Here is a 24,343-nt window from a genome sequence, read left to right as displayed (position 1 = left end):
TTGATCAAGTGAAATTTCAATTCATTGGAGATTGTTTAATGAACTAATGCTTTAAAAGTACCTGCAGTTGTCACACTATAACGTTTAACATCTCTACCTGCATTTTGCGCCACCCAGTGCTTGGCTGTCCGTTTTAGTATTTTAGTGAACTGTGTATTAATACTGAGTTTTTGTGTTCTAGAAGCCATTATTGGTGTGCGGAGGCCCTCCTGGCTGTTGTTGTCACTTGAGCTCTCGAGCACGGATTTGAGACGCGCGGCCGATGTGAACGCCAGACGTCGCGAATGTGCTGATTGCTGTGTAGATGTATCATCATGTTGCCGAATGTTTTCCATAAACGTTAAATCACGTATTTATGAGATCTTGCTATCTGAGTATTTTTTGAAACCTAATAGGAAATGAGACGCTTAAAGTAGTAAATGAGTTTTGCTATTTGGGGAGCAAAATAACTGAGGATATAAAACGTAGACTGGCAATGGCAAGGAAAGCGTTTGTCAAGAAGAGGAATTTGTTAACAGCGAGTATACATTTAAGTGGCATGAAGTCGTTTCTGAAAGTATTTGTATGGAGTGTAGCCATGTACGGAAGTGAAATGTGGACGATAAATAGTTTAGGCAAGAAGAGAATAGAAGCTTTCGAAATGTGGTCCTACAGAAGAATGCTGCGGATTAGATAGATAGATCACATAACTAATGAGGAGGTACTGAATAGAATTGAAGAGAAGAGAAATTTGTGGTACTACATGACTAGAAGAAGGGATCGGTTGGTAGAACATGTTCCGAGGCATCAAGGTATCACCAAGTTAGTATTGGAGGGCAGCGTGGAGGGTAAAAATCGTAGAGGGAGACCGAGAGATAATACACTAAACAGATTCAGAAGGATGTAGGTTGCAGTAGGTACTGGGAGATGAAGAATCTTGCACAAGATAGAGTAGCATGGAGAGCTGCATCAAACCAGTCTATGGACTGAAGACCACAACAACATCAACAGCTTTTACAAATTGTTATTTTTCGTATTTACAAGGCCTGATAATTGAATTAACCTCACAACTAGTGAGCTCAGATCTGCAGTTATGTTAAAGTTATATTTGTGTAAGTATTTTTTTTTATTCATTTAAAGTTCAGGCCATCAGGCTGTTTTTCTTTTAAATTTTTTTGAGCTGTTCTCGTTGGTTTTATACAATTCAGTACTCGGTGAAGATTACAGCAGTTCGCAAATGCTAATTAATCATTGTGTTTCCAGAATGAGATTTTCACTCTGCAGCGGAGTGTGCGCTGGTATGAAACTTCCTGGCAGATTAAAACTGTGTGCCCGACCGAGACTCGAACTTGGGACCTTTGCCTTTCGCGGGCAAGTGCTTTACCATCTGAGCTACCGAAGCACGACTCACATCCGGTCGTCACAGCTTTACGTCTACCAGTATGTCGTTTACTACCTTCCAAACTTTAGAGAAGCTCTCCTGCGAATCTAGCAGAACTAGCACTCCTGAAAGAAAGGATATTGCGGAGACATGGCTTAGCAGGAGAGTTTCTGTAAAATTTGGGAGGTAGGAGACGACATACTGGCCGAAGTAAAGCTGTGAGGACCGGGCGTGAGTCGTGCTTCGGTAGCTCAGATGGTAGAGCACTTGCCCGCGAAAGGCAAAGGTCCAGAGTTCGAGTCTCGGTCGGGCACACAGTTTTAGTCTGCCAGGAAGTTTCAATCATTGTGTTGTTACCAGTGCTCTGTTTTACTTAACATGATATCCTCAAGTGAAGTCAGCATTCCAGTTCAGCTGCCCACGTGTCCTGCTTACAAATCCTACACCTTCCTATTCTTATTAAAAGGGATATCCGGCGCGCCCCTGAAGTGTAATGAAAACGCTGTAACTCAAATTAGGATAACCTGGGAACATGACAAGCGTTGCTGTCGACTGTCAGTCGGGTCTGTGAGCAGCTATGTCTCTCAGCTGAACTGAACTGGCGGGCAGGTTATTAATTCACTTGACGCGCCGTACCCGCCTCGCAGGTCGCGGACAGCAGGTGGCGGCGCCTCACGTCTCAGGGCGAAGCGAGCGCCTCGCGTGCGCCCCCGGGCTCGCGGCAGAGTCGCCGGGACGGCAGGCGGCCCCTTTGTCTCATTGATCACCGCCATTGTGGCCGCGCCGTGATTGCCTCCTGTTCCGGCAGCCCACCTCTGCCCCCTGAAAGCTCTGAAAGCCGGCTTCAGCTTCCTCCGGACTGACCTTCCCGGGGGCGATATCCTGCGGAAATGCGCTTCTAGCGAGCTCGTCGCTCCGTACTGGAAGGTAACGGCCCACGCACGGCAGGTAGCACTGGTACGAACTGGAAGTTGGTGTCTCGAAAAATCTCGATTTGAGTGCAAATCGAACATTACATTCATTCACTCAATACGAGGCAGTTTTTCTCCATATTACACACAGAGGTCTGACGTCGCAAACGTAACCATTATTGATATCTTATCTTGTTCCGGCATGTATCACCTTTGTAATTCATCCCATATTCATAACTGCATTATTAAGTTGCATACCAATGCTGTATGTTGCACTGGCCAATGCGAATGGGAGGGGTCAGCGACTGACCCCACAACCATCACACATTCTCTATCTAGGATAAATCACATCACTTATGTATTTCCATACTTTTGGCAGATTAGAAGATTAAAATGTTGATTATTATTACTGGGAAAGGGTTTCTGCGACATTTTTTGTAAAAAATAGTTTTTTACATGTATTTGTATTAATTTCACAATTCCAAGGATTACTCAGATTCACATCCAGAACACTTTACAATACGAACTACTACTTTCTTGGTGTGTGCAGGACATATATACTTCCTACAAGAAGTGCAAGCCTTCATGTACATACGGTCCTTGCTTCTGGCAGATTATGCACAGCTGCACATGTTACTTTCCGTCGCGGCTCCGTAACGTTGTTTCCTCTGCTCACAGTACCTTGATTTTGATTACACTCATACCCAAAAGTTGATAACGCTGTAGTGTATTTTGAGTGTAGGCCTACAGCATTTTCAGCGCGTCTTTTCATGTTGAGGTCACAAAGTTCTCAAGCAAGACCTTTCAGGTACTTCTTTCTTCCACAACTCTTTGAGCTTTCGGATAGTTCACCACCAAATTCGTTGTCTGAACTCTCAAGCAAATTTCTAATTTCGTCATCTGTCAATTTCATCTTCTTGTACATTCTGTCAAATGCCACGAAGATATTACCTTATACTCACCACACCGTTTACCGGTTGACTGCGACTGATGATTGTTGACCTGCTACACCTTCAGTTATAACAATCGCTATAACTCAACAATGAGTGTAAACCAAAAGCTGTTCTTATTGTCGATTGTAGCAATTATAATTACGATAAATGTCATGTATTTATTAAATCAACTACTGAACACGACAGGAGTTGAGGTTAGTTACTGCAACTGTTAAGTGCTCCTTCACAGATCTTCTGAGCTGCAGTATACAGCATAAAATGCAGAAGAAAGCATCGCCATTTGTTATCTTAAAGCAGTTGTTTCCAGCTTGCGGTGGCGCGGTTCCTTCCGTCCCATTAAGACGAACCTGCACCTACCTGCGAACATTGTCTCAGCATATCATCAGTAGGGAAGACGAGCGAAACCTACTGTACTTCGACGCGAACCAGGCTGCAGTTAAAGTCACTAATCTACGTTTCGGGAGAAAGGTTTCACACGAAATGAAAGGTTGGAATTTTGTCCTTAATTAATATATTCTGAAACATAGGTGAACTAATATCAATGCCAAGCCCGTGCTAGTCTCAACACAGTCACTCACATTCCCTTTCACTCACGTTAGCAAGTTTATGGTGTTGCATTTCCCGAAAATGTAATAGCTACAAAAATACGGATTGTGTTTGATTGAGAATGCTCGCCAAATATTAAGTCTGTCGGTACCTAATGCAGTCAGTTTTTAGCCACCGACCTGCTCAATACGCCACACGGAATATGTGTCTCTTCTCGTCACAAAATTCACTTAAAAATTCCGAAATTACTACACACCCATCGGAATTATTATGCCGTCACTTTTGATGTATGAAATACTGCTAGATCCGGCAACTTATCGTTTCCATCGGAACTACTACTACACACGTCCGAACTGTTTCATGGCTAGGCTCCGACTCCTCTCTAGAATACTCTAAGTCTTCTCTACCAGCAGAGAAGGGCGCGCGAAGAATATTGCTTCACCATTGGTCAGTTTACTCAACAGCCAATAGCAAAACAACATTCCCCCGCGTCAATCAGCGCTTTTCATCAATAACCAATCGCAAAATAGTAAACCTAACGACTGCACTTTTTACCGACGTAATTATCTAATATGCTGAAGTTTTGGTTTATGCATAAAGTTATTTACTATTTTTATTTATACCTGAATTAACTTTCCCTTTGCCATAAATTTACTTTACAAATCTATTCGACAAACATCCCCTTTGTCCACATCCATACTTCTTCGAAATGTTCCCACACTAAATCCCACTACATAACTCGTTAAACAATTATCTTCATATTAACCTTAAACCACGCTCACGCGTCATTCATGCTGCTAAAACGCATTTATAACATTTTACTTACACAAAAAGACATAACACTTTATGAAAATACTAGAACAGTTTATGAAACACATTCAGTTACTTTAGTGCACTCTAGTGGACACAATCGAAACTAAATCAGTCCCCTATCCAACATTGTCCTCTATCGGCTGATACATAAACTACGTGCGCGTTCAGTCTCGCGTCACCATCTGTCACTATCCAGCTCTGAGACCCATCTCCCACTTACCCGCCTCCAAGGCAGGATCGGTATACGGCGCTACGCCTCAAGCTGACGGTAATTGCCTGGGGTAATTTAAAAGGGGGTTTATTCGAATTAGAAGCAAAAACAACAGGCGTAACACAGAAAGATATTCTCGGTTTAGCGAAGCAGCTTAAATCACTTAAAAAGGCAAGGCATCCGGTCCAGATTGTATATGAGTCATGTAACTTCCAGTATGTACTGATACAATAGCTCCATACTTAGTAATCACATACAACTGGTCGCTCGTCCATAGAATCGTAATTAAAGACTGGAAAATGGCACAGGACACACCTGTACCCAAGAAAGGGAATAGGATCAATCAGCTGAATTACACCCCCATATCAAAAAATGGTGCTCTGAGCACTATGGGACTTAACATCGGAGGTCATCAGTCCCCTAGAACTTAGAACTACTTAAACCTAACCAACCAAAGGACATCACACACATCCATGCCCGAGGCAGGATTCGAACCTGCGTCCGTAGCGGTCGCGCGGTTCCAGACTGAAGCGCATAGAACCACTCGGTCACATCGGCCGGCATCCCCATATCGCTAACGTACATTTGAAAAAGGATTTTGGAACATGTAATGTGATCGAACATCATGAGATGAAGAAAAAGATTTATTGATTAACAGCCAAGATGGATTCAGAAAATATAGTTCTTCTGAAACACAACTATGTCTTATGTCTCACGAAGTAATGACTGCTATCGACAGGAGATTTCAAACTGATTCCATATTTTTAGATTACCAGAAGCTCTTTGGTACCGCTCCTCATAAGCGATATCTAATCATAATGCGTGGCTGTGAATTTGGTGTAAGAAAGGTCACAGTTCGTTATAACTGACGGAAAGTCATCGAGCAAAACAGAAGAAATATCTGACTATCTCAAGGAAGTGTTATATGCTCTCTGTTGTTGCAGATCTACATAAACGATGCAGGAGACAATCTGAGCAGCCCCCTTAGATTTTTTGCAGATGATGCTGCTATTTACCGTCTTATAAAGTCACCAAACGTTCAAAACAAATTGTGAAACGATTTCGACGAGGTGTCTGTATGATGCGATAAGTGGCAGTTCACTCTAAATAATGAAAAGTCCGAAGTAATCCACATTATTACTAAAAGTAATCCGCTAAATTTTGGTTTCCGGATAAAACACACAAACCTTAAGGCTGTAAATTCAACTAAATACTTAGGGACTACAATTACCAGTGACTGAAACTGGAACAACCGCATGGAAAATGTTGTGGGGAAAGCAAACCAAAGACTGCAATTTATTTTAGAACATTTGAGAAATGCAAAAGGTCTACTAAAGAGACTGCCGACAGTACGCTTGTCCGCCTTTCTCTGGAGCATTCCTGTGCGGTGTTGGATCCACAGCCAATGAGACACACGGAAGACGTCGAAAAATTTGAAAGAAGAGCGGCTCGTTTTTTATTTTTGTGAAAAAGGGGAGCCAGACATGATACACGAACTGGGACAGCAATCGTCGAAACAAAGGCGTTTTTCGTTGCTGCAGGAGCTTCTCATGAAATTTACGTCACCATCTTTCTCCTCATAGCGTGAAAATATTTTGTTGGCGCCCACCTACACAGGGAGATGTGACCAACGGAACAGAAAAAGAGTAATCAGAGCCCGCACCAAAAGATATGAGTGTTCGTTTTTCCCGCGCGCTGTTCAAGTGTGGAACGGTAGAGGCATAGCTTGAAGGTGGTTCGATGAATCCTCTGGCAGGCACTTAACTGTAAACTTCAGACTAATGATGTAGATGTAGACGTACTGTGGTTTATTAACTGCTCTGTATTATACAATATGACTGAGAATGCAGTGTTAAAACGTAACTTGTGCCAAAGAAAAAAAAACATTTCGCTGGAGCTTCATTACTACAAGATGCAGTGATTGCCAGGTAAGTCAACTCAGGTTGGTGAGTAATACGTATTTGATAGTATACGTAAGATACTTTTACTGAAATCTCTCACCCGGGTCACTGCATGACGTTTTTGGCATCGGTGAAACCTGTGCGTCTTCCGAGTCAGCTGTGAGTGGAAACTTGGAATCAGAGTGAAGTGAAGTGTCAGGTATAAGATATCATGCTTTACATTAGGTCTCTACAAAAATTTCAAGAATTAATCAGGATACAACTTCTGTAATTACTATGCTACCTATACCGGCATGATATTATTTAAAAAAGAGATGTCACTTTTGACATTTTTTACTCAATACTGCACTAACGTCCACCCATAGAACTCATGTCAGCTTTTTGCTATAGCGTCTGTTGCAGCGTGTGGGCAAAAATATGGAAGCACATTACCGGGCCCGATGTGGTGCAGGAAAACCGTTGGCATTCAGAATCGCTTTCTTCAGTCTCCCGAAACGTATGAAGACGGGTTCTGTACGGTTTGGAAAGTTATACTATTTTTCCTGAAATATATGGCCAAATTCAGGTAACCGTGATGGGGGTGGTCAGCGATCACGCATAGCGATCAAGCAACCTCCTCTCCAATGTAGATCACAAGGCTCAATAATATTGAGATCTGGTGACTGTAGTGGCCAGGGGAGATGGGACTGTTCATTCGAGTGCTCACAAACCCAGTTCTGGACGATACGAGCTGTGTCAACAGCGACCCTGTTGTCTTGGAACACAGTATCACCATTGGGAAACAAACTTTATACCTTGGGATGGACGTGAACACACAAAATGGTTAAATAACCCTTGGCGAAAATACGACCTTGCAGAATAATCACGGGGCCCATAGAATACCATGAAACGGCGTCCCAGATCATCACCGAGCCCCTGCCATTCGAAAGTAAACTCTGCCAGAAGTTGGAAACAGTGTGAAACAAATTTCCTCCCATCAAATGACTTTTCCATAGTTCCATTACTACAGAGTGTATGGCTTCCGCATCACTTTGTTCTGTAACGGGCATTTGCATCACTGATGAGTGATTTTGGAATTCCAGCTCGCCCTGGCTTTTTTTTTCTTTTTCTGGAAGTGCTTGCGATTGTGAAATTCAGTTCTGCAGAGACTTTTCAGCGTCATCCTCTTACTTTTCGTCACATTCTCTTCTTCAACGAGTAACCATCACGATCGCTCGAAACCCACTTTCGTCCGCGTTGTGTCTTAGTGAATGTTGTTTCTCCGCTTTCTCTGTATGCAACATCGACATGGTACTTCTTGAAGCAGTAAACTCTTCGGCTCCCTTGGTTACTGAAGCATCTGCCATACGGCCACCAGCAATTTGCCCACGTTCGAATTCACTTAGCTCCGACATAACACACTCAGAACTACACAGAAGACTGTTCTGACCACAACTGACGCACTGTATAGAATGCGTTGCGCAGGTGCGTATTGAGTGCGTTGCGCAGGTGCCGCTCGTGGTCACATACAACAGCGCTATCTCCAGGCTTAGCTAACATCTGCATTTATGCTACAGCCTGAAACTCTCGCGGCATTTCCATATTTTTGTCCATCTATGTATACGAAGTTGTTCGTTACATTTCTCAAAAAAATGTTCGACTGTGTATGTTTGGTGAAGAAGTTGTTCTTCTTTTCATCCTGAGTAGGCATGAACTAGTTTAAATAACAAGTAATGCAGAGGGTCGTCTCAGAAGCATGCCTGCAGAGAGATTGACGCCTCTTATTGTTCTTTGTAGACTTTTCTGTTTGCATACACACCATAATGAGAGGTGGAGGAATTACACTACTGGACATTAGTATTGCTACACCAAGAAGAAATGCAGATGATAAACGGGTATTCATTGGACAAATATATTATACTAGAACTGACATGTCATTACATTTTCACGCAATTTGGTTGCATATATCCTGAGAAATCAGTACCCAGAACAACCACCTCTGGCCGTAATAACGGCCTTGATATGCCTGGGCATTAAGTCAAACAGAGATTGGATGGCGTGTACAGGTACAGCTGCACATGCAGCTTCAACACGATACCACAGTTCATCAAGAGTGGTGACTGGCGTATTGAGACGAGCCAGTTGTCGGCCACCATTGAGCAGACGTTTTCATTTGGTGAGAGATCTGGAGAATGTGCTGACCAGAGCAGCAGTCGAACATTTTCTGTATCCAGTAAGGCCCGTACAGGACCTCCAACATGCGGTCGTGCATTATCCTGCTGAAATGTAGGGTTTCGCAGGGATCGAATGAAGGATAGAGCCACGGGTCGTAACACATCTGAAATATAACGTCCACTGTTCAAAGTGCCGTCAAGAGGTGACCGAGACGTGTAACCAATAGCACCCTATACCATCACGCCGGGTGATACGCCAGTATGGCGATGACGAATACACGCTTCCAATGAGCGTTCACCGCGATATCGCCAACACGGATGCTACCATCATGATGCTGTAAACAGAACCTGGATTCATCAGAAAAAATGACGTTTTGCCATTCGTGCACCCAGGTTCGTCCTTGAGTACACCATCGCAGGCGCTGCTGTCTGTGATGCAGCGTCAAGGGTAACCGCAACCATGGTCTCCGAGCTGATAGTCAGTGCTGCTGCAAACGTCGTCGAACTGTTCGTGCAGATGGTTGTTGTCTTGCATACGTCCCCATCTGTTGACTCAGGGATCGAGACGTGGCTGCACGATCCGTTACAGCCATTGGGATAAGATACTTGCAATCTCGACAGCTAGTGATACGAGGCCGTTGGGATCCAGCACGGCGTTCCGTATTATCCTCCTGAACCCACCGATTCCATACTCTGTTAACAGTCATTGGATATCGACCAACGCGAGCAGCAATGTCGCGATACGATAAACCGCCCGCAATCGCGATAGGCTACAATCCGACCTTTATCAAAGTCGTAAACGTGATGGTACGCATTTCTCCTCCTTACACGAGGCATTACAACAACGTTTCACCAGGCAACGCCGGTCAGCTGCTGTTTGTATATGAGAAATCGGTTGGAAACTTTCCTCGTGTCAGCGCGTTCTAGGTTTCGCCACCGGCGCCAACCTTGTGTGAATGCTCTGAAAAGCTGATCATTTGCATATCACAGCATCTTCTTCCTGTCGGTTAAATTTCGCGTCTATAGCACGTCATCTTCGTGGTGTAGCAATTTTAATGGCCAGTAGTGTACTATGAGCAGAGCAACCAGTACTTTTCCGTTTTTCGACTTTTCTCTTTCAGTGTGATCACAATGTGCATTTACTGTGCCGTTGATGATATTCCAGGAAGTGTTTATCCCGCGCTCGCAGCCAGTAGGTGTTGTGTTTGCCACGGCTCCCCTCAGCCCCTCGCGCAGTCGGCAGACTTCCCACGCTGGCGGCTTCCCAGCGCAACGCGGCCCGCCAGCCGGCGAGAATAAATTACCGCAGGGGAGCAGCCCTCTTCCTGGGCCGCTCGTTTCTAAGAGCGCGCTTCCTCACCTCGTTCCCCCTTCGTGGAATTCGCATTTCCACCGCCGCCTGCCTTAACGACAAGAGGAAGATACGTGGGCGGTTTTCCTAGGATAACTCCCACGTCTCGGGGAGAGTTGATGGCGCGAATTTTTCAGTGGTAACTTTAACTTGTCACACAGAGTAGCTGAAAGGAAATGAAGACATTTTGATCACGGCAAGGGTACCTCACGTCCATAAAGATTTTGTAATTATATCGAACTAACTCTTAATCCTGTCTTGGACGTATAACAGTTACCGTAAGGTGATAATCTGAACAACAGCCTTTTTCGGCGTGGCTGGAAACGGAAATCTTGGGAGCACAAGACTCCACTCTTTCCTGATCACGAAGCATATATTCCATCCACTAGCCACCACCTACAAATTTGTACTATGGGAAATGTATGATACAAACTTTTCTGTCGTACAATACATCTGTTCACTATTGGATCCGATCATAGAGTATCTCCACGGCGGAAAAATATCTACTGTAAAAAGTTCACAAGGCATACATGCTATTTAACCAGGAATTCTCGACTTGAAAAACTAAGAAAATTGATACTTATCGCCGTAATATGGGGAGTGTCAGTTTTCTTTCGTCTTCTAGCCAGAAAACTACTATGTAAGTGCTTGCGTGCCACACTCTAAGGAGAAAGTTAGTGATTGAAATTTCATGAGTAGAGTGATAAACGCCTTTGTTTGAATGACTGCTACCTCGATTCACGTGTCATATCAGTGGTTCAAAATGGTTCAAATGACTCTGAGCACTATGGGACTTAACATCTGAGGTCACCAGTCCCCTAGAACTTAGAACTACTTAAACCTAACTAACCTAAGGACATCACACACATCCATGCCCGAGGCAGGATTCGAACCTGCGACCGTAGCAGTAGCGCGGTTCCGGACTACAGCGCCTAGAACCGCATGGCCACCGCGGCCGGCCATATCAGTGGTAATCTCTTCTCTATTTCTCGATGATCTACTTGAAATCGTAAGAAAATTGACACTTAAAGCATTATTACTGGTTTAAGCCGTTTTATGGCGTTCACTGCCAATTTTCATAATTTTTCAAGTCAGCAGTGGCGTATACATTCATCAAAATCTGTATCTACGTGATTACTCTGCAATTCGCAATTTAGTGCCTGCCAACTTCAGGCTATTTGTGTACCGTTCCACTCTCGAACAGCGCGCTTGTAAACGAACAGTTAAATCTTTCTGTGCGAGCTCTGATTTCTCTTATTTTGTTATCATGATCATTGCTCCCTATGTAGGTGGCTGCCAACAAAATATCTTCGACTCTAAGGAGAAAGTTAGTAACTGAAATTTCGTGCGAAAATTCTCCCGCAATGATAAACGCCTGTTTTAATCATTGCTACCTCAATTCAAATATTATATCAGTGGCACTCTCTCCTCTGTTTCGCGATGGTAAAAAACGAGCTGCCCTATTTATTATCTATCTGATCGTTCCAACTTAAATTACTCCTAACTGTAACCCCCAAGTATTTAGTTGTATTTACAGCCTTTAGATTTGTGTGATTCATCGTGTAACCTAGACTTAGCCGATTTCTTTTAATACCCATGACTTCACACTTTTCATTATTTAGAGTCAGTTGCCAGTTTTCGCATCATAAACATGCCTTGTCTAAATTATTTTGGATTGGATCATCTGATGACTTTACAAGACCATAAATGATTGCTTCATCTGCAAACAATCTAAGAAGACTGCTCAGATTGTCTCCTAAATCGTTTATGTAGATCAGGAACAGCAGAGGCCTATAACACTTCTTTGTAGTACGTCAGAAATTAGTTCTGCTTTACTCAATGACTTTCCGCCAATTATTACGAACTGTGACCTCTCTGATAGGAAATCACGAATCCAGTCTCACAACTGAGACGGTAATCCACATGCATGGAATCTGATTATGTGATTAATAGCATGAACACCTTGTGAAGTTGTTACAGCAAGTACTTTTCCACTTCGAAGATGGTCCATGATCAAAACCGGTGGTGAATAAATAATAAAAGACAGCATAGTAAGTATCAGGCATTTCTCCAAGTATATAGATGCTGTTGACAGTCGCCTGAAAAAAAATTTTTGATCCACAAATTTGTGTTGCGTTATTTCTGAGACTTTCATGTCCTTTCAGCATCGTGGTCAGGGGGTGTGGACGGTGCTATATTGTCTATACTTTGTTTTATTGAGTAAATGGACACTAAACAGCGACAATAAATGTGTTTGTAAAATTAAATACAGACGTCTATAAGTTTTATTCCACCACAGTTGCGTCACTAATACCCAAAAACACGAAACTGAATAGGTTGGAACTGGAAATGATAATTTCACCAAGTAAACTGTTCTGACGGTCGCACTCCGCGAGTTAAGGTAACTAAACTAACAGGAGTAAAGCGATCGTATCTGAGAGACAAGGCTAATGTGGGATCACGCAGGTGTTCCATTTATGTAGGAGTAAATTAGGCGATACTATGTGGCGGTTGAAAAGGTATGTCTCCTGTATCGGAGACTTTACCTCCGCTGCTTTTCATACCGGGACAAACCCGATACTCTAATGGAGACCCAGCGCAACGAGTGATGGAATTTCGTTTAATAGATCCGCAAGTGCTTTCCGTTATTGGAGTTTCCGTGTAGTTTGTTCAGTGTCTGCATCGTTATCCCACACTTTACATTCTCATCGAGATACGCCGATATCCCTGATCGATTACACATATCGTGCCGCTTTCAGCATTCAATTCTCCAGTTGTTTGTTCCTATGTGCAAAACTGCAGTACGAATAGTGGGATTGTGAAAGATCTAACAACTTGTTTAGTGTTAAGAAATTGAATGAATCGCGTTTCTTCCCAAAAACTAACCAGAATATGTTTGATTGTTGTGCTGATTTCTTCCGAAGCGCACTGAAACCTATTTCGGTTTTTTTTTTCTATCAACGTTCCAGGCAAATCCAGTGTCTAGAGCAAGAATTTACATTCATATCCCGATCTAGGTTTTTTGTGCATACAGTAAACTGCTTTAATCAGGATTTACCAGCTCCTGCTTGGGGGTTAACAAGTCCACGGCTGATTCGTCTCACTGCTTTCATCCAGTCAAGCTTGTGATAGACCTGTACGGACAACACTTTTGCTGTCACAGTAAATCCCTGTAAAAAGAAGTACTTACATAGGTTAAATTTTAACATTGCAGCGCGTCAGCAGTCGTGAATAATTTAATGCTTATAAGAATCCGCATCGATTACAAATAGAAGCGGGATGTTGACCTAGGTTTTTGCGCGGATAACCACGCCTTCTTCGGAACACACTAAAACTACAAACTGCCTAAAGATGCATGGTCCAGTATTAATACAGAACGCCCAAAAGTGCAAAAGACTCGCATAAAATGTAAAATAAACGGTACGTGTGTACCATGTCAATAGCTGTACTTAGCTCAAACGTCAGAAGCGTGCTTAATCACCCCAGCCAACGTTCGGTGGGCCGCGGGCTCTCAGGTAATACTGGACCATGCCTCATTAGGCACTTTGTAGTTTTAGTGTGTTCCGAAGAAGGCGTGGTTATCCGCGCCGAAACCTAGATCAACATCCGGTTTCTATTTGCAATCGAGGCGGATTCTTTATAATCATTAATAATAGTCGCTCAGCTACCAAATAGGACCAAATGAGCATTTATTTACTAATGCTCTCTGAATGACGAATGAATATGCAGTGGGAGGGTCGTCAGATAGTGGGTTACTATTCTTTTTTTTCTGTTTCTGCTGCTACACGTGCTTTAACGTGATCCTACGGATGGTCAGTGGAATCACTGAACATCATCGCATCGTTTCATAGACGTGTTTCCTGCCTCCATAATACACGATTTTATTTTGCTTGCAAAGTTCTGAAAACGGAAAATTTCTTCTGTGCCCAGATGTCGTGTATATACCAGTTACCGAGAAGTCGACCACCATTATTTCTTCCACTCCAGAAATGTCATTCTCTACTTACCAGTGGTACCGTCCCCAACGGTTTGTTTCCTGAGAAATGTCTAGACATTTTTGTAATATTACCTTAAAAGTTACATTAATTTTTGGTACTAATGTCAGTAAAGAAGGAAGTTGTACTTTGCATCCCAAGTTTGAAGCAAAATGTGAAATAAATGTTGTTTGTTTTCTTTAATACATACTGTTCATTTATTTTAAATAGTATTATTTCCATCATTTTTAAACTATGATAATGTAGGTTACTTCATTCTGACAGTAAATACATATTTTGTTGGTAGAAAGCAACAATGACATATAAAGTACAAAAATGTGGAATTCACCAATAATGTTTCAAATTTTTCTTGGAGGTAAAATGACGTAACCCACAATTTTGGCACTGAAAATGCAATTTATAAGTTCATGTAGAGAGCAAATATTTACATTTAATAATATGAGTTCAAGTACAGTTAACAATTTTTGTAGCAGTAGTAGTTGATTTATACGGTTTCTTTAACTTTCACTCCTTTTTATACAAAAAAAAAGGTAGGAAATTTGTGGGTTACACTATTTCTGTCTCTCAAATGACGTTGAGTGTACACAGCTTGACTTGACATGAAATACAACCGACATTCACATAATAGGGTTATCTCTGAAACAACCGGTTTTTTGTTATATCGGCGTTTTCCCACATTAGTTTAAAATCACTCGAAATAATCGATTTATGAAATAACCGATTTTCTGTTCTTTATTCCTGTAATTTCCTGGAACAAACGTAGAAATCGAACGATGACTGAAAAATTTTGAGACACCCAGCTTCAAGATATATAGAATCAAAATGTTAAAGTAAACAGGAAAATAAAACTTTGGTTGTCCACCGCTCACTGCTTTTCTTGAAAAGTGACAAATCGTTAAATACTGCAACGGAGCACCAATATTCTCCTCTCCTCAAAAATCATGTTGTGTTAGGGGATCATTCCACTGTTTGCGTATTACGAACAGTCAGCGCCAAAATGTAAAAACTGAGGCTGATAAAGTATTTTTAGCGTTAATTTGTCCATTTTCAAGAGCTACAAGCAGATAAAGACATATTATGTAGACACAGGGAGCAGATCAGTTACTTTCTATTTATATTGTATGCAATGAACGACTTGTCGTTAAGATACTAATGTATTGCTGTTACTTACCGTCACTTTCCCCTTTTATTATTTGATACAAATCTTTTAAGGCAAGTAAAGCATTGTAGTTCATTACTGCATGATTCCGTGAAAATATTTGCAGATGAGTGTTGGTGCGAATCTGCAATACGACCGATGTCCAGCGACGAAGCGAGAAAATACCGTATAGACTGCATCTACACGCTTACCTAAACCACGAAGCACGGCAGCGGGGACATTATTGTCAGCAGTGCTGTACCAATTCCTATACCATTTGTTTGTTGCTCATTTCTGCCAGCTCTGTCATTAAAACAGACATGAGCGTTTTTCTATTTTCTATAATAATGCAATGTTTCAAGCCAATGCAAATTTTCCGATTACAAATTACTTCTTTTTTAGAAAAGATTTATTTAGAAACGAAAAATTTTAGCACTGTTTCTATGGCTAATTGAGATTTCCTTTTTTTATTAGTAAAAACTAAAAGAGATGCCTGTTATAACCCAGACCAAATAAATACCGAAAAATACCAATTATCCAGAACTAAATTACCGGTATCAGTTTTAACCGGTCGGTTTTTCCCATCCCTAACTCGTAAACAAAGTGATTATGCGCATTAGATACACACAGTTTCCAAAGAGGACGACATCACTTGCATAGAGCAAGCATTCATCGAACGGAGCAGTCGCTGTTGGCGAAGGCATGTAGGTCTCGACATATCGTGGACGAGGTAGATGGTACCGTGGTAAGACACCGGACGAGATGACCTCCAATGAGACCCCCTTTCACTTATGAAGGTTTAGGTTTCCGATAGTTCCTTACTAAAGGGCACGGCCAGTTTCGTTTCCCAAGCTTTGCCAATCCGAGACTGTGCTCCAGTGACCTCTTCGCTGGCGACCTTGCTATCCTTTTCGAAACACGGCTGCAGTCTGCTGCGGCAGCACCTGGAGGCCAGGCGGCGGCACGCCGTCCACCGTGTTTGGTGGAAACGCAGCCGTTGCCAAGGAGCGGCCGGCAGCGGCGTTAATCGATAGGCAGACGAGTCGCGCTGTCCGCGGGCCGCGGCAGGCCGTGGCTGCGCCGCGACTCCATCAGCCGTCTGTGGTCCCACACGGAATCCATAGAGAACGCGCTACGGCAAGAGGTATGGTTCCGCTGTCTCACTGGGCAGAGGAGTCACCCACGCACAGGCTCACGCGGGTCGTGCGCGCCATGACAGTGAGAAGAGTCCAAAGAAGCATGATTCTGAGATCTGTGGGGGCTTACAGAACATCACCGGGGGGAGCTCTGTTAGTCATAATGGGGCTCTGCCCGCTAGATATCAAGATACGTGAGCAAGCGGCACGGTACTGGGCCAAAAAGGGGAACAGGGAGAAAATAATAGAGATCATGGGTGTGAGGGTGGAGGATAAGAGAGAAATACGAAACAGAGGGGAGGAACTTTGGCAGAGGGCTTGGGAGGAAGAAGAAACGGGAGAAGAACCTTCCAGTTCTTACCTGACGTAAAAGATCGTGGGGGTATGAAATACTTCGAACCTACACGAGGACTTTTTCACTTTCTCACTGGTCATGGACCCTATCCGACATATCTATGTCGTTTTGGGAAAAGGGCAACACCCGAGTGTGACTGTGGCACGGCAGAGGGAACTCCCGACCATGTGGTTTTCGAGTGCCCTCTCTTCAATGATGTCGCGACAACACTCCGAGACAGACTTCCGAACAATGACACATACCATCTACTTAGACAAGAAGACACTTTTCACACTTTGAATGCTCTGGCAGATGAGGTATCACGGAAAGTGTTAACAGAATACCTGAGGGACCAAGAATAGGTACCAATTCATAGACCAACCGATTGAGACCAGATCCCATTCCCATACCGCCTGTGCGTGGAATGGCCGACTTCCATCAGTTGGAAAGCGCCACGTACGGGACTAGGGGGAGGTGGGGTCAATACCACCGATTATGACTAAAGCACCGATTATGACGTATGTTAAGTTGATATTTTCTAGGACTTAGATTTAGAACATTAATTTAGGAAACTGCAGGGAATACTAACTTTGGCCAGCCCAGTGCCAGGGGCATGCTCCTCGGGGTTAGCTCGTGGAGCCTGGCTATTCTAAGTAGGTTTGTACTTTACTGGCACACCTGTGACGCTGCAGTTAGTAGTCATTCTAGGTTAGATAATTAACAAGTAGGTTAAATTAAACTGCCCATTGTTGTAGAAAACTAACACACTATAGTAGTTCACACTGTAGTTCACTAACATAACTGTAATATTAAGCTGCACTGTAACCCAATTTCATGTATCAATTTATGCCCCACTAATCATGTTAGGAGGTGGGTTAATGTGAATAATTAGTATTGTTGTGGAAATAAAGAATTAAAAAAAAAAAGGAAAGAAGTCACCCAGGAACAGTGGGATAGTGAAGAAACGGTGCGAAGAACATACGAGTTGCTGCCCAACATCAAGGAGCGTCTACAGCTTAGATACACTACTGGCCATTAAAATTGCTACACCACGAAGATGACGTACTACAGACGCGAAATTTGACCGAGAGGAAGAAGATGCTGTGATATGCAAATGATTAGCTTTTCAGAGCATTCACACAAGGTTGGCGCCGGTGACGACACCTACAACGTGCTGACATGAGGAAAGTTTCCAAACGATTTCTCATACACAAACAGCAGTTCACCGGCGTTGCCTGGTGAAACGTTGTTGTGATGCCTCGTGTAAGGAGGAGAAATGCGTACCATCACGTTTCCGACATTGATAAAGGTCGGATTGTAGCCTATCGCGATTGCGGTTTATCGTGTAGCGACATTGCTGCTCGAGTTGGTCGAGATCCAACGACTGTTAGCAGAATATGGAATCGGTGCGTTCAGGAGGGTAATACGGAACGCCGTGCAGGATCCCAACGGCCTCGTATCTCTAGCTGTCCAGATGATAGGCATCTTCCCCGCATGGCTGTAACGGATCGTGCAGCCACGTCTCGATCCTTCAGTCAACAGATGGGGACGTATGCAGGACAACAACCGTCTGCACGAACAGTTCGACAACGTTTGCAGCAGCATGGACTATCACGTCAGAGACCATGTCTGCGGTTACCCTAGATCCTGCATCACAGACAGGAGCGCCTGCGATGGTGTACTCAACGACGAACCTGGGATTCACGAATGGCAAAACGTCATTTTTTCGGATGAATCCAGGTTCTGTTTACAGCATCATGATAGTCGCATCCGTGTTTCGCTACATCGCGGTGAACGCACATCGGAAGCGTGTATTCGTCATCGCCATACTGGCGTATCACCCGGCGTGATGGTATGGGGTGCCATTGGTTACACGTCTCGGTCACCTCTTGTTCGCATTAACGGCACTTCGAACAGTGGACGTCACATTCAGATGTGTTACTACCCTACATTTCAGCAGGATAGTGCACGACCGCATGTTTCAGGTCCTGTACGGGCTTTTCTGGATACAGAAAATGTTCGACTGCTTCCCTGGCCAGCACATTCTCCAGATCTCTCACCAATTGAAAACGTCTGGTCAATGGTGGCCGAGCAACTGGCTCATCACAATACGCCAGTCACTACTCTTGATGAACTGTGGTATCGTGCTGAAAAAAATGGTTCAAATGGCTCTGAGCACTATGCGACTTAACTTCTGAGGTCATCAATCGCCTAGTCCGGCCGGTGTGGCCGTGCGGTTCTAGGCGCTTCAGTCTGTAACCGCGAGACCGCTACGGTCGCAGGTTCGAATCCTGCCTCGGGCATGGTTTAAGTAGTTTTAAGTTCTAGGGGACTGATGACCTCGGATGTTAAGTCCCATGATGCTCAGAGCCATTTGAACCATTTCATCAGTCGCCTAGAACTTAGATCTAATTAAACCTAGCTAACCTAAGGACAGCAGACACATCCATGCCCGAGGCAGGATTCGAACCTGCGACCGTAGCGGTCACGCGATTCCAGACTGAAGCGCCTAGAACCGCTCGGCCACACCGGCCGTCCTATCGTGTTGAAGCTGCATGGGCAGCTGTACCTGTACACGCCATTCAAGCTCTGTTTGACTCAATGCTCAGGCGTACCAAAGCCGTTACTAAGGCCAGAGGTGGTTGTTCTGGGTACTGATTTCTCAGGGTCTATGCACCCAAATTGCGTGAAAATGTAATCACATGTCAGTTCTAGTATATTTGTCCAATGAATACACGTTTATCATCTGCATTTCTTCTTGGTTTAGCAATTGTAGTGGCCAATAGTGTATATCATATGGTTTTATGAGTAAAGAATTAAAAAAAAGAAAAAAAGGAAAAGGAGTCGCCCAACTCCTGATTGGACAATGGGCCCTATCCGGCATACCTGCACCGCAAGGGGAAGAGAATATTCAGTGAATGAGAGTAATTTCTCAACTACTAGTTTCTACAGAAAATATATGTGCAAGAGGTTCTCCAACATTTCAACCAAAGGGAAATGTCAAGAGTTAGAGCATAAATTCTCTGTGCTCTATCAACTGGAATACGAGCGTAATAATTAGCTAGGGAAATCCAGCACTGAAGCCCGACGTCCTTCGTGCTGAGTCTAGAAAAGCAGAGACATCAAAACTTTGAGAAACACCCATTAAGACTGAACATTGGCACCGCCAAATAATGAAAGGGGTGAACAGTAACAGTTCAGGCCGAATTAGGTGAAAAGGCGCATGGAAGATACCAGATAGCCAGGAAGGTGACGGAAATGATAAAAGGTGGTATGATGACACCCCTGTGTGTTGCAAGATAGAGTAGGGGTAGCCAAAGAATGTAATAATTAGAAGTCTTCTCCCTGCGTTCTACAGCGTGAATATTCTTCTGCTCGCAAACAGTACTACCTAGAGTGGGCCGTTAGTTTATTAGAGCAAATAATCAGTCTTAAGTGCAAGTAGTTTCAGTTTAGCAGTAAACAGGGCTCTGATTGTGGTTGTGTGCTTCCTCCTTCCCTGACACGCTTGGATGCAGGCGTGCTCAGCTCACTCTACCTGAAATCATCAGCCGTTAAAGAGACCGATATAATTCATGCTATGATAGCTAACTCCCTCAGCTTCTGCCTGACGCCTTGACTCTAATTATCGCTCAGTGCGATTACTAGTTATTATTTTTTAAAGCGCAGTCTTATAATTGTATACTCGTAATTTTTGTAGTATAATTATCCTTCAGGCGGGAATGCACACACCTCAATGTAGTGATCATCCTGGTGCAATGGACTTCACGTGAGACGTTCCTCTGATTCGTTGCTTAACTAGCTGAGGAACGCGGCATTGCCCAGGCATTTATTTACTTAAATCTTCTATTAGTCAGTTTCCTCCTCCTCCTCCTCCTCCTCCTCCTCCTCCTCCTCCCTTTCTCTCTCCACCTCCTCCTTCCCCACTCCGTCTGTTCGTCTCCTCCTCTTTCTCTACCTTCCTCCTCCTCCCCTCTATTCACCTCTTCCCTCCTATTTCTATAAAACCCCCTTCCCCCCCCCCCACGTCTCTACCAATCTCCCCTCCCCCTCTATGTCCATCTCCTCCTCCCTGACCACTCCCCCCCCCCCCCCCCCCCCCGCCTTACTCCGCAGGGAATGTGCTCTATGACAGTTCGACAATGGGTGTAATCTTACATGATTTCATAGTTTATAGAATCCGCTCGCCTCCTCAGAAAATCACACATTTCATGGGCGTGCTAAATGGTGCAATTATACTAAAACATTTACACAATAAAGTAGAATAGAAACGAAATGACATTGTGTAATGATAGTTTGGTTTAGAGTGACTAACGCAGTCCCTAATTGTAATTAGAGAAGGCATATTTTATGCAACAATTAAATGTAAAAGTAGTCCCACTGACTCTTATTCTTAGAACTTTATGCCAAAAGAACTAATTTTGGGCTATCAAAAATTAATTGATAAAAATGAGTCGCATATCTCTAAAAGGAATCAACTCACGATTGAAAAATTTAACACAAGGAAGGGAAACATTTCGCAGCCATTTGTTTGAAAATCTAATGGCGAATTTTGCTTAAAATCACCGGCATCATTAGTGCATGTCATTGTTTTTATAATCACGTGTATTTCACGTAACATCGCACTCAACATATGTGTTATGCCTGCACAATGTTTGTTGTGGGCAAGGGACTACGGAAGTATTGTTGCAAAGATCTTATGGTAAAGTATACACAAGCATACAAAGACGATGTATCCGGCGTACAATGATACATGCGGGTGTTTTCCTTCCTGTAGACTGAAGAGTGATAAGAGAGGTTAACTTAAATGGACAAGTTCTGTGATTCACCAGTCGAGTAGCTAAAATGCAGTTGCTGTTGTAAAATAAGATAAAAAAACAAAACTGCTACAAACTGTCAGTACATGGCCGTAAGGTCCCCGTACATGGCCTCCGCCGAACCTCGGACCTGAAGTGTTGCCTTTGCCGGTCAGCGTTCCAACCAGCTGGTTTCAGCAGAAACGACTCTGTATTTCCGCTCACTCCTGGCAGTAGCTGTTCTTTCCACACACAACTTTAATCTCGTAGGAAGTTTCACAAAAACACATTTTCGGCCGCAGAGTAAAGACTGCTTTTGAGAACGTGTCACATTTTTTACATACGATATGCCATCTGTTCAATTACAATTAATTTAGCACCGGTTGTCACAATGTAGTTCTTCAGACCTGTTTTCCCACCTGGGACCTGAAGGTGATCATCAGTCGTTGGTGTTGGCACCTCTGATGCCTCGTCATGAATGTATACGTCACGCATAATTAACTAATTTCATTCAGTACATACAGAAAGGTTATTAACGAATGCTGCGTTCGGATGCCGCTTTACACTTTTGAAATTACGTGTCTCTACGATAATCGTCACTATTAGTCACTCCCATTCTGTGGAGACAACTTTTGACTGTATATCGTTTTACATTGAAGCGCCAAAGAAACTGGCATAGGCATACGTATTCAAATACAGAGATATGCGCCAATCGTTCTGACCGAGCAGTTCTAGGCGCTTCAGTCCGGAACCGCGCGCCTGCTACGGTCACAGGTTCGAATCCTGCCTCAGGCATGGATGTGTGTGATGTCCTTAGGTTAGTTAGGTTTAAGTAATTCTAAGTCTAGGGGACTGATGACCTCAGATGTGAAGTCTCAAACTACTTAGAGCAATTTGAACAGAGATATGTCAACAAGCAGAACAGGGCGCCGCGGTCGACAAGTATCTGGCGTAGTTGTTAGATCGGCTGCTGCTGCTACAATGGCAGACTATCAAGATTTATGTGAGTTTGAAAGTGATGTTGTAGTCGGCGCACGAGCTATGGGACACACAACTTCTCCGAGGTAGCGATGTAGTGGGGATTTTCCCGTACAACCATTTCACGAGTTCACAAGTGTACCGTGAATATCAGGCATCCGGTAAAACATCAAAACTCCGTCAACGCTACGGCCGGAAAAAGATCCTGCAACAATGACAGCAACGACGACTGAAGAGAATCGTTCAAGGTGACAGAAGTGCAGCCATTCCACAGACCTCTGCAAATTTCAGTGCTGAGCCATCAACATGTGTCAGCGTGCGTTCAACCAAACATCATCGATATGGGCTTTTGGAGACGAAGGCCCACCCGTGTACCCTTGATGACTGCACGACACAAAGCTTTATGCCTCGCCTGGGTCCCTAATGGTATGGAGCGTGTGCTGCTGGAGTGATATGGGACCCCTGATACATCTAGATACGACTCTGATAGGTGACACGTACGTAAGCATCCTGTCTGAGCACCTGCACCCATTCATGTCCATTGTGTATTCCGACGTAATACAGCAATTCTAGCAGGACAATGCGACGCCCCAAACGTCCAGAATTGCTACAGAGTGGCTCCAGGAACACTTTTCTAGGTTTAAACACTTCCGCTGGCCACCAAGCTTCCCAGACATTAACATTATTGAGCATATCTTGTGTGTCAATTCCCTCGAGCACTACTTCAGACATTAGTCGAGTCCATGCCACGTCGTGTTGCGGCAGTTCTGCGTGCTTCTGGGTGCCATATACGATATTAGGCAGTTGTATCAGTTTCTCAGGCTCTTCAGTGTATTATTATTATTATTATTATTGCAATGTCTTCCTACGTCCATCCTGATTTAGACTCGGATTTACGAGTGGCAGATTACTCCTCAGCCCATCGGTGGGCTACATTTAACACAGATAACGGTGTTCGTGATAGATGTCACTGTTCTCAATGACTGTGCAGTTCTTTCTGCCAGCACTTAACTGGTATTCGTAAACCGTCTTGTTTACGTTGTGGTTGTCGGTATGCGCCTTGCGATATGTGTAAGTCTATAGTTGTGATTTTTCCTCTTCAGTGCATTATTTTGTTTTTGTGTTTACTGGCGATTCTGACATAACTTTCAGATTGGAGAACTATGGTAGTAATTATAATAGACGATTTTCGTTTTAAAGGGCTGCTGTTGGTACGGAATAAAATGTGGAAGAACGAGCGGTACTTCGGACGCTTCGAATAGACATTCACCCCTTCTTGATCAAGTATAGACCCGAAGAAGCGGAGGCTGAGTAACCAGAAAAGGTTGTAATTTGTTACATGTGTGGCAAGCATGAAAGTAAAAGAACAAAATGAATGTGTATACAGTTCCAATAGAGGTGTGTTCCAGAAACGTAACGGCACGACACGAAATGTATTCGTTGTGAGAGGGAGCAACAGAAGAACTCGACTAGTCGTTGTCGACTTCCTTTCAAGCATTAGGCTGTTGTCTGTTTCCAACTCAGAAACAAAGTCATTCCATCTTTGCCAAAGTCTCCCAATATCTCTCTTCTCATTTGCGATGTAGTGGAGGATCTTAAGGGGGAATACTAAGACCTGGCGTTCGCATGAGGTGTTGTGCCTAATTTCCATAATACTTTTGAATTTTTTCATTAGTGTGGAAAATGTTTAATTATCTTCTAATATCGTCAATACCTTCACTTCTAATCATGTCTCCTCTCGTGGAACTCTTCATCCTCCTCTGGAAC

At 43.5% G+C, this 24,343-nt stretch overlaps 1 protein-coding gene across 1 annotated transcript in view; it reads left to right on the top strand.

The window, feature by feature from the left end:
* The window catches only part of LOC124593974 (follistatin-related protein 5-like), a 503,257-nt gene that overhangs the window by 152,750 nt on the left and 326,164 nt on the right, over nucleotides 1–24,343 (top strand). The window lies entirely within an intron of this gene.

Source organism: Schistocerca americana, chromosome 1, assembly GCF_021461395.2.
Source record: "Schistocerca americana isolate TAMUIC-IGC-003095 chromosome 1, iqSchAmer2.1, whole genome shotgun sequence".
NCBI lineage: Eukaryota > Metazoa > Arthropoda > Insecta > Orthoptera > Acrididae > Schistocerca > Schistocerca americana.
This window is presented reverse-complemented; position numbering and strand designations above follow the sequence as displayed.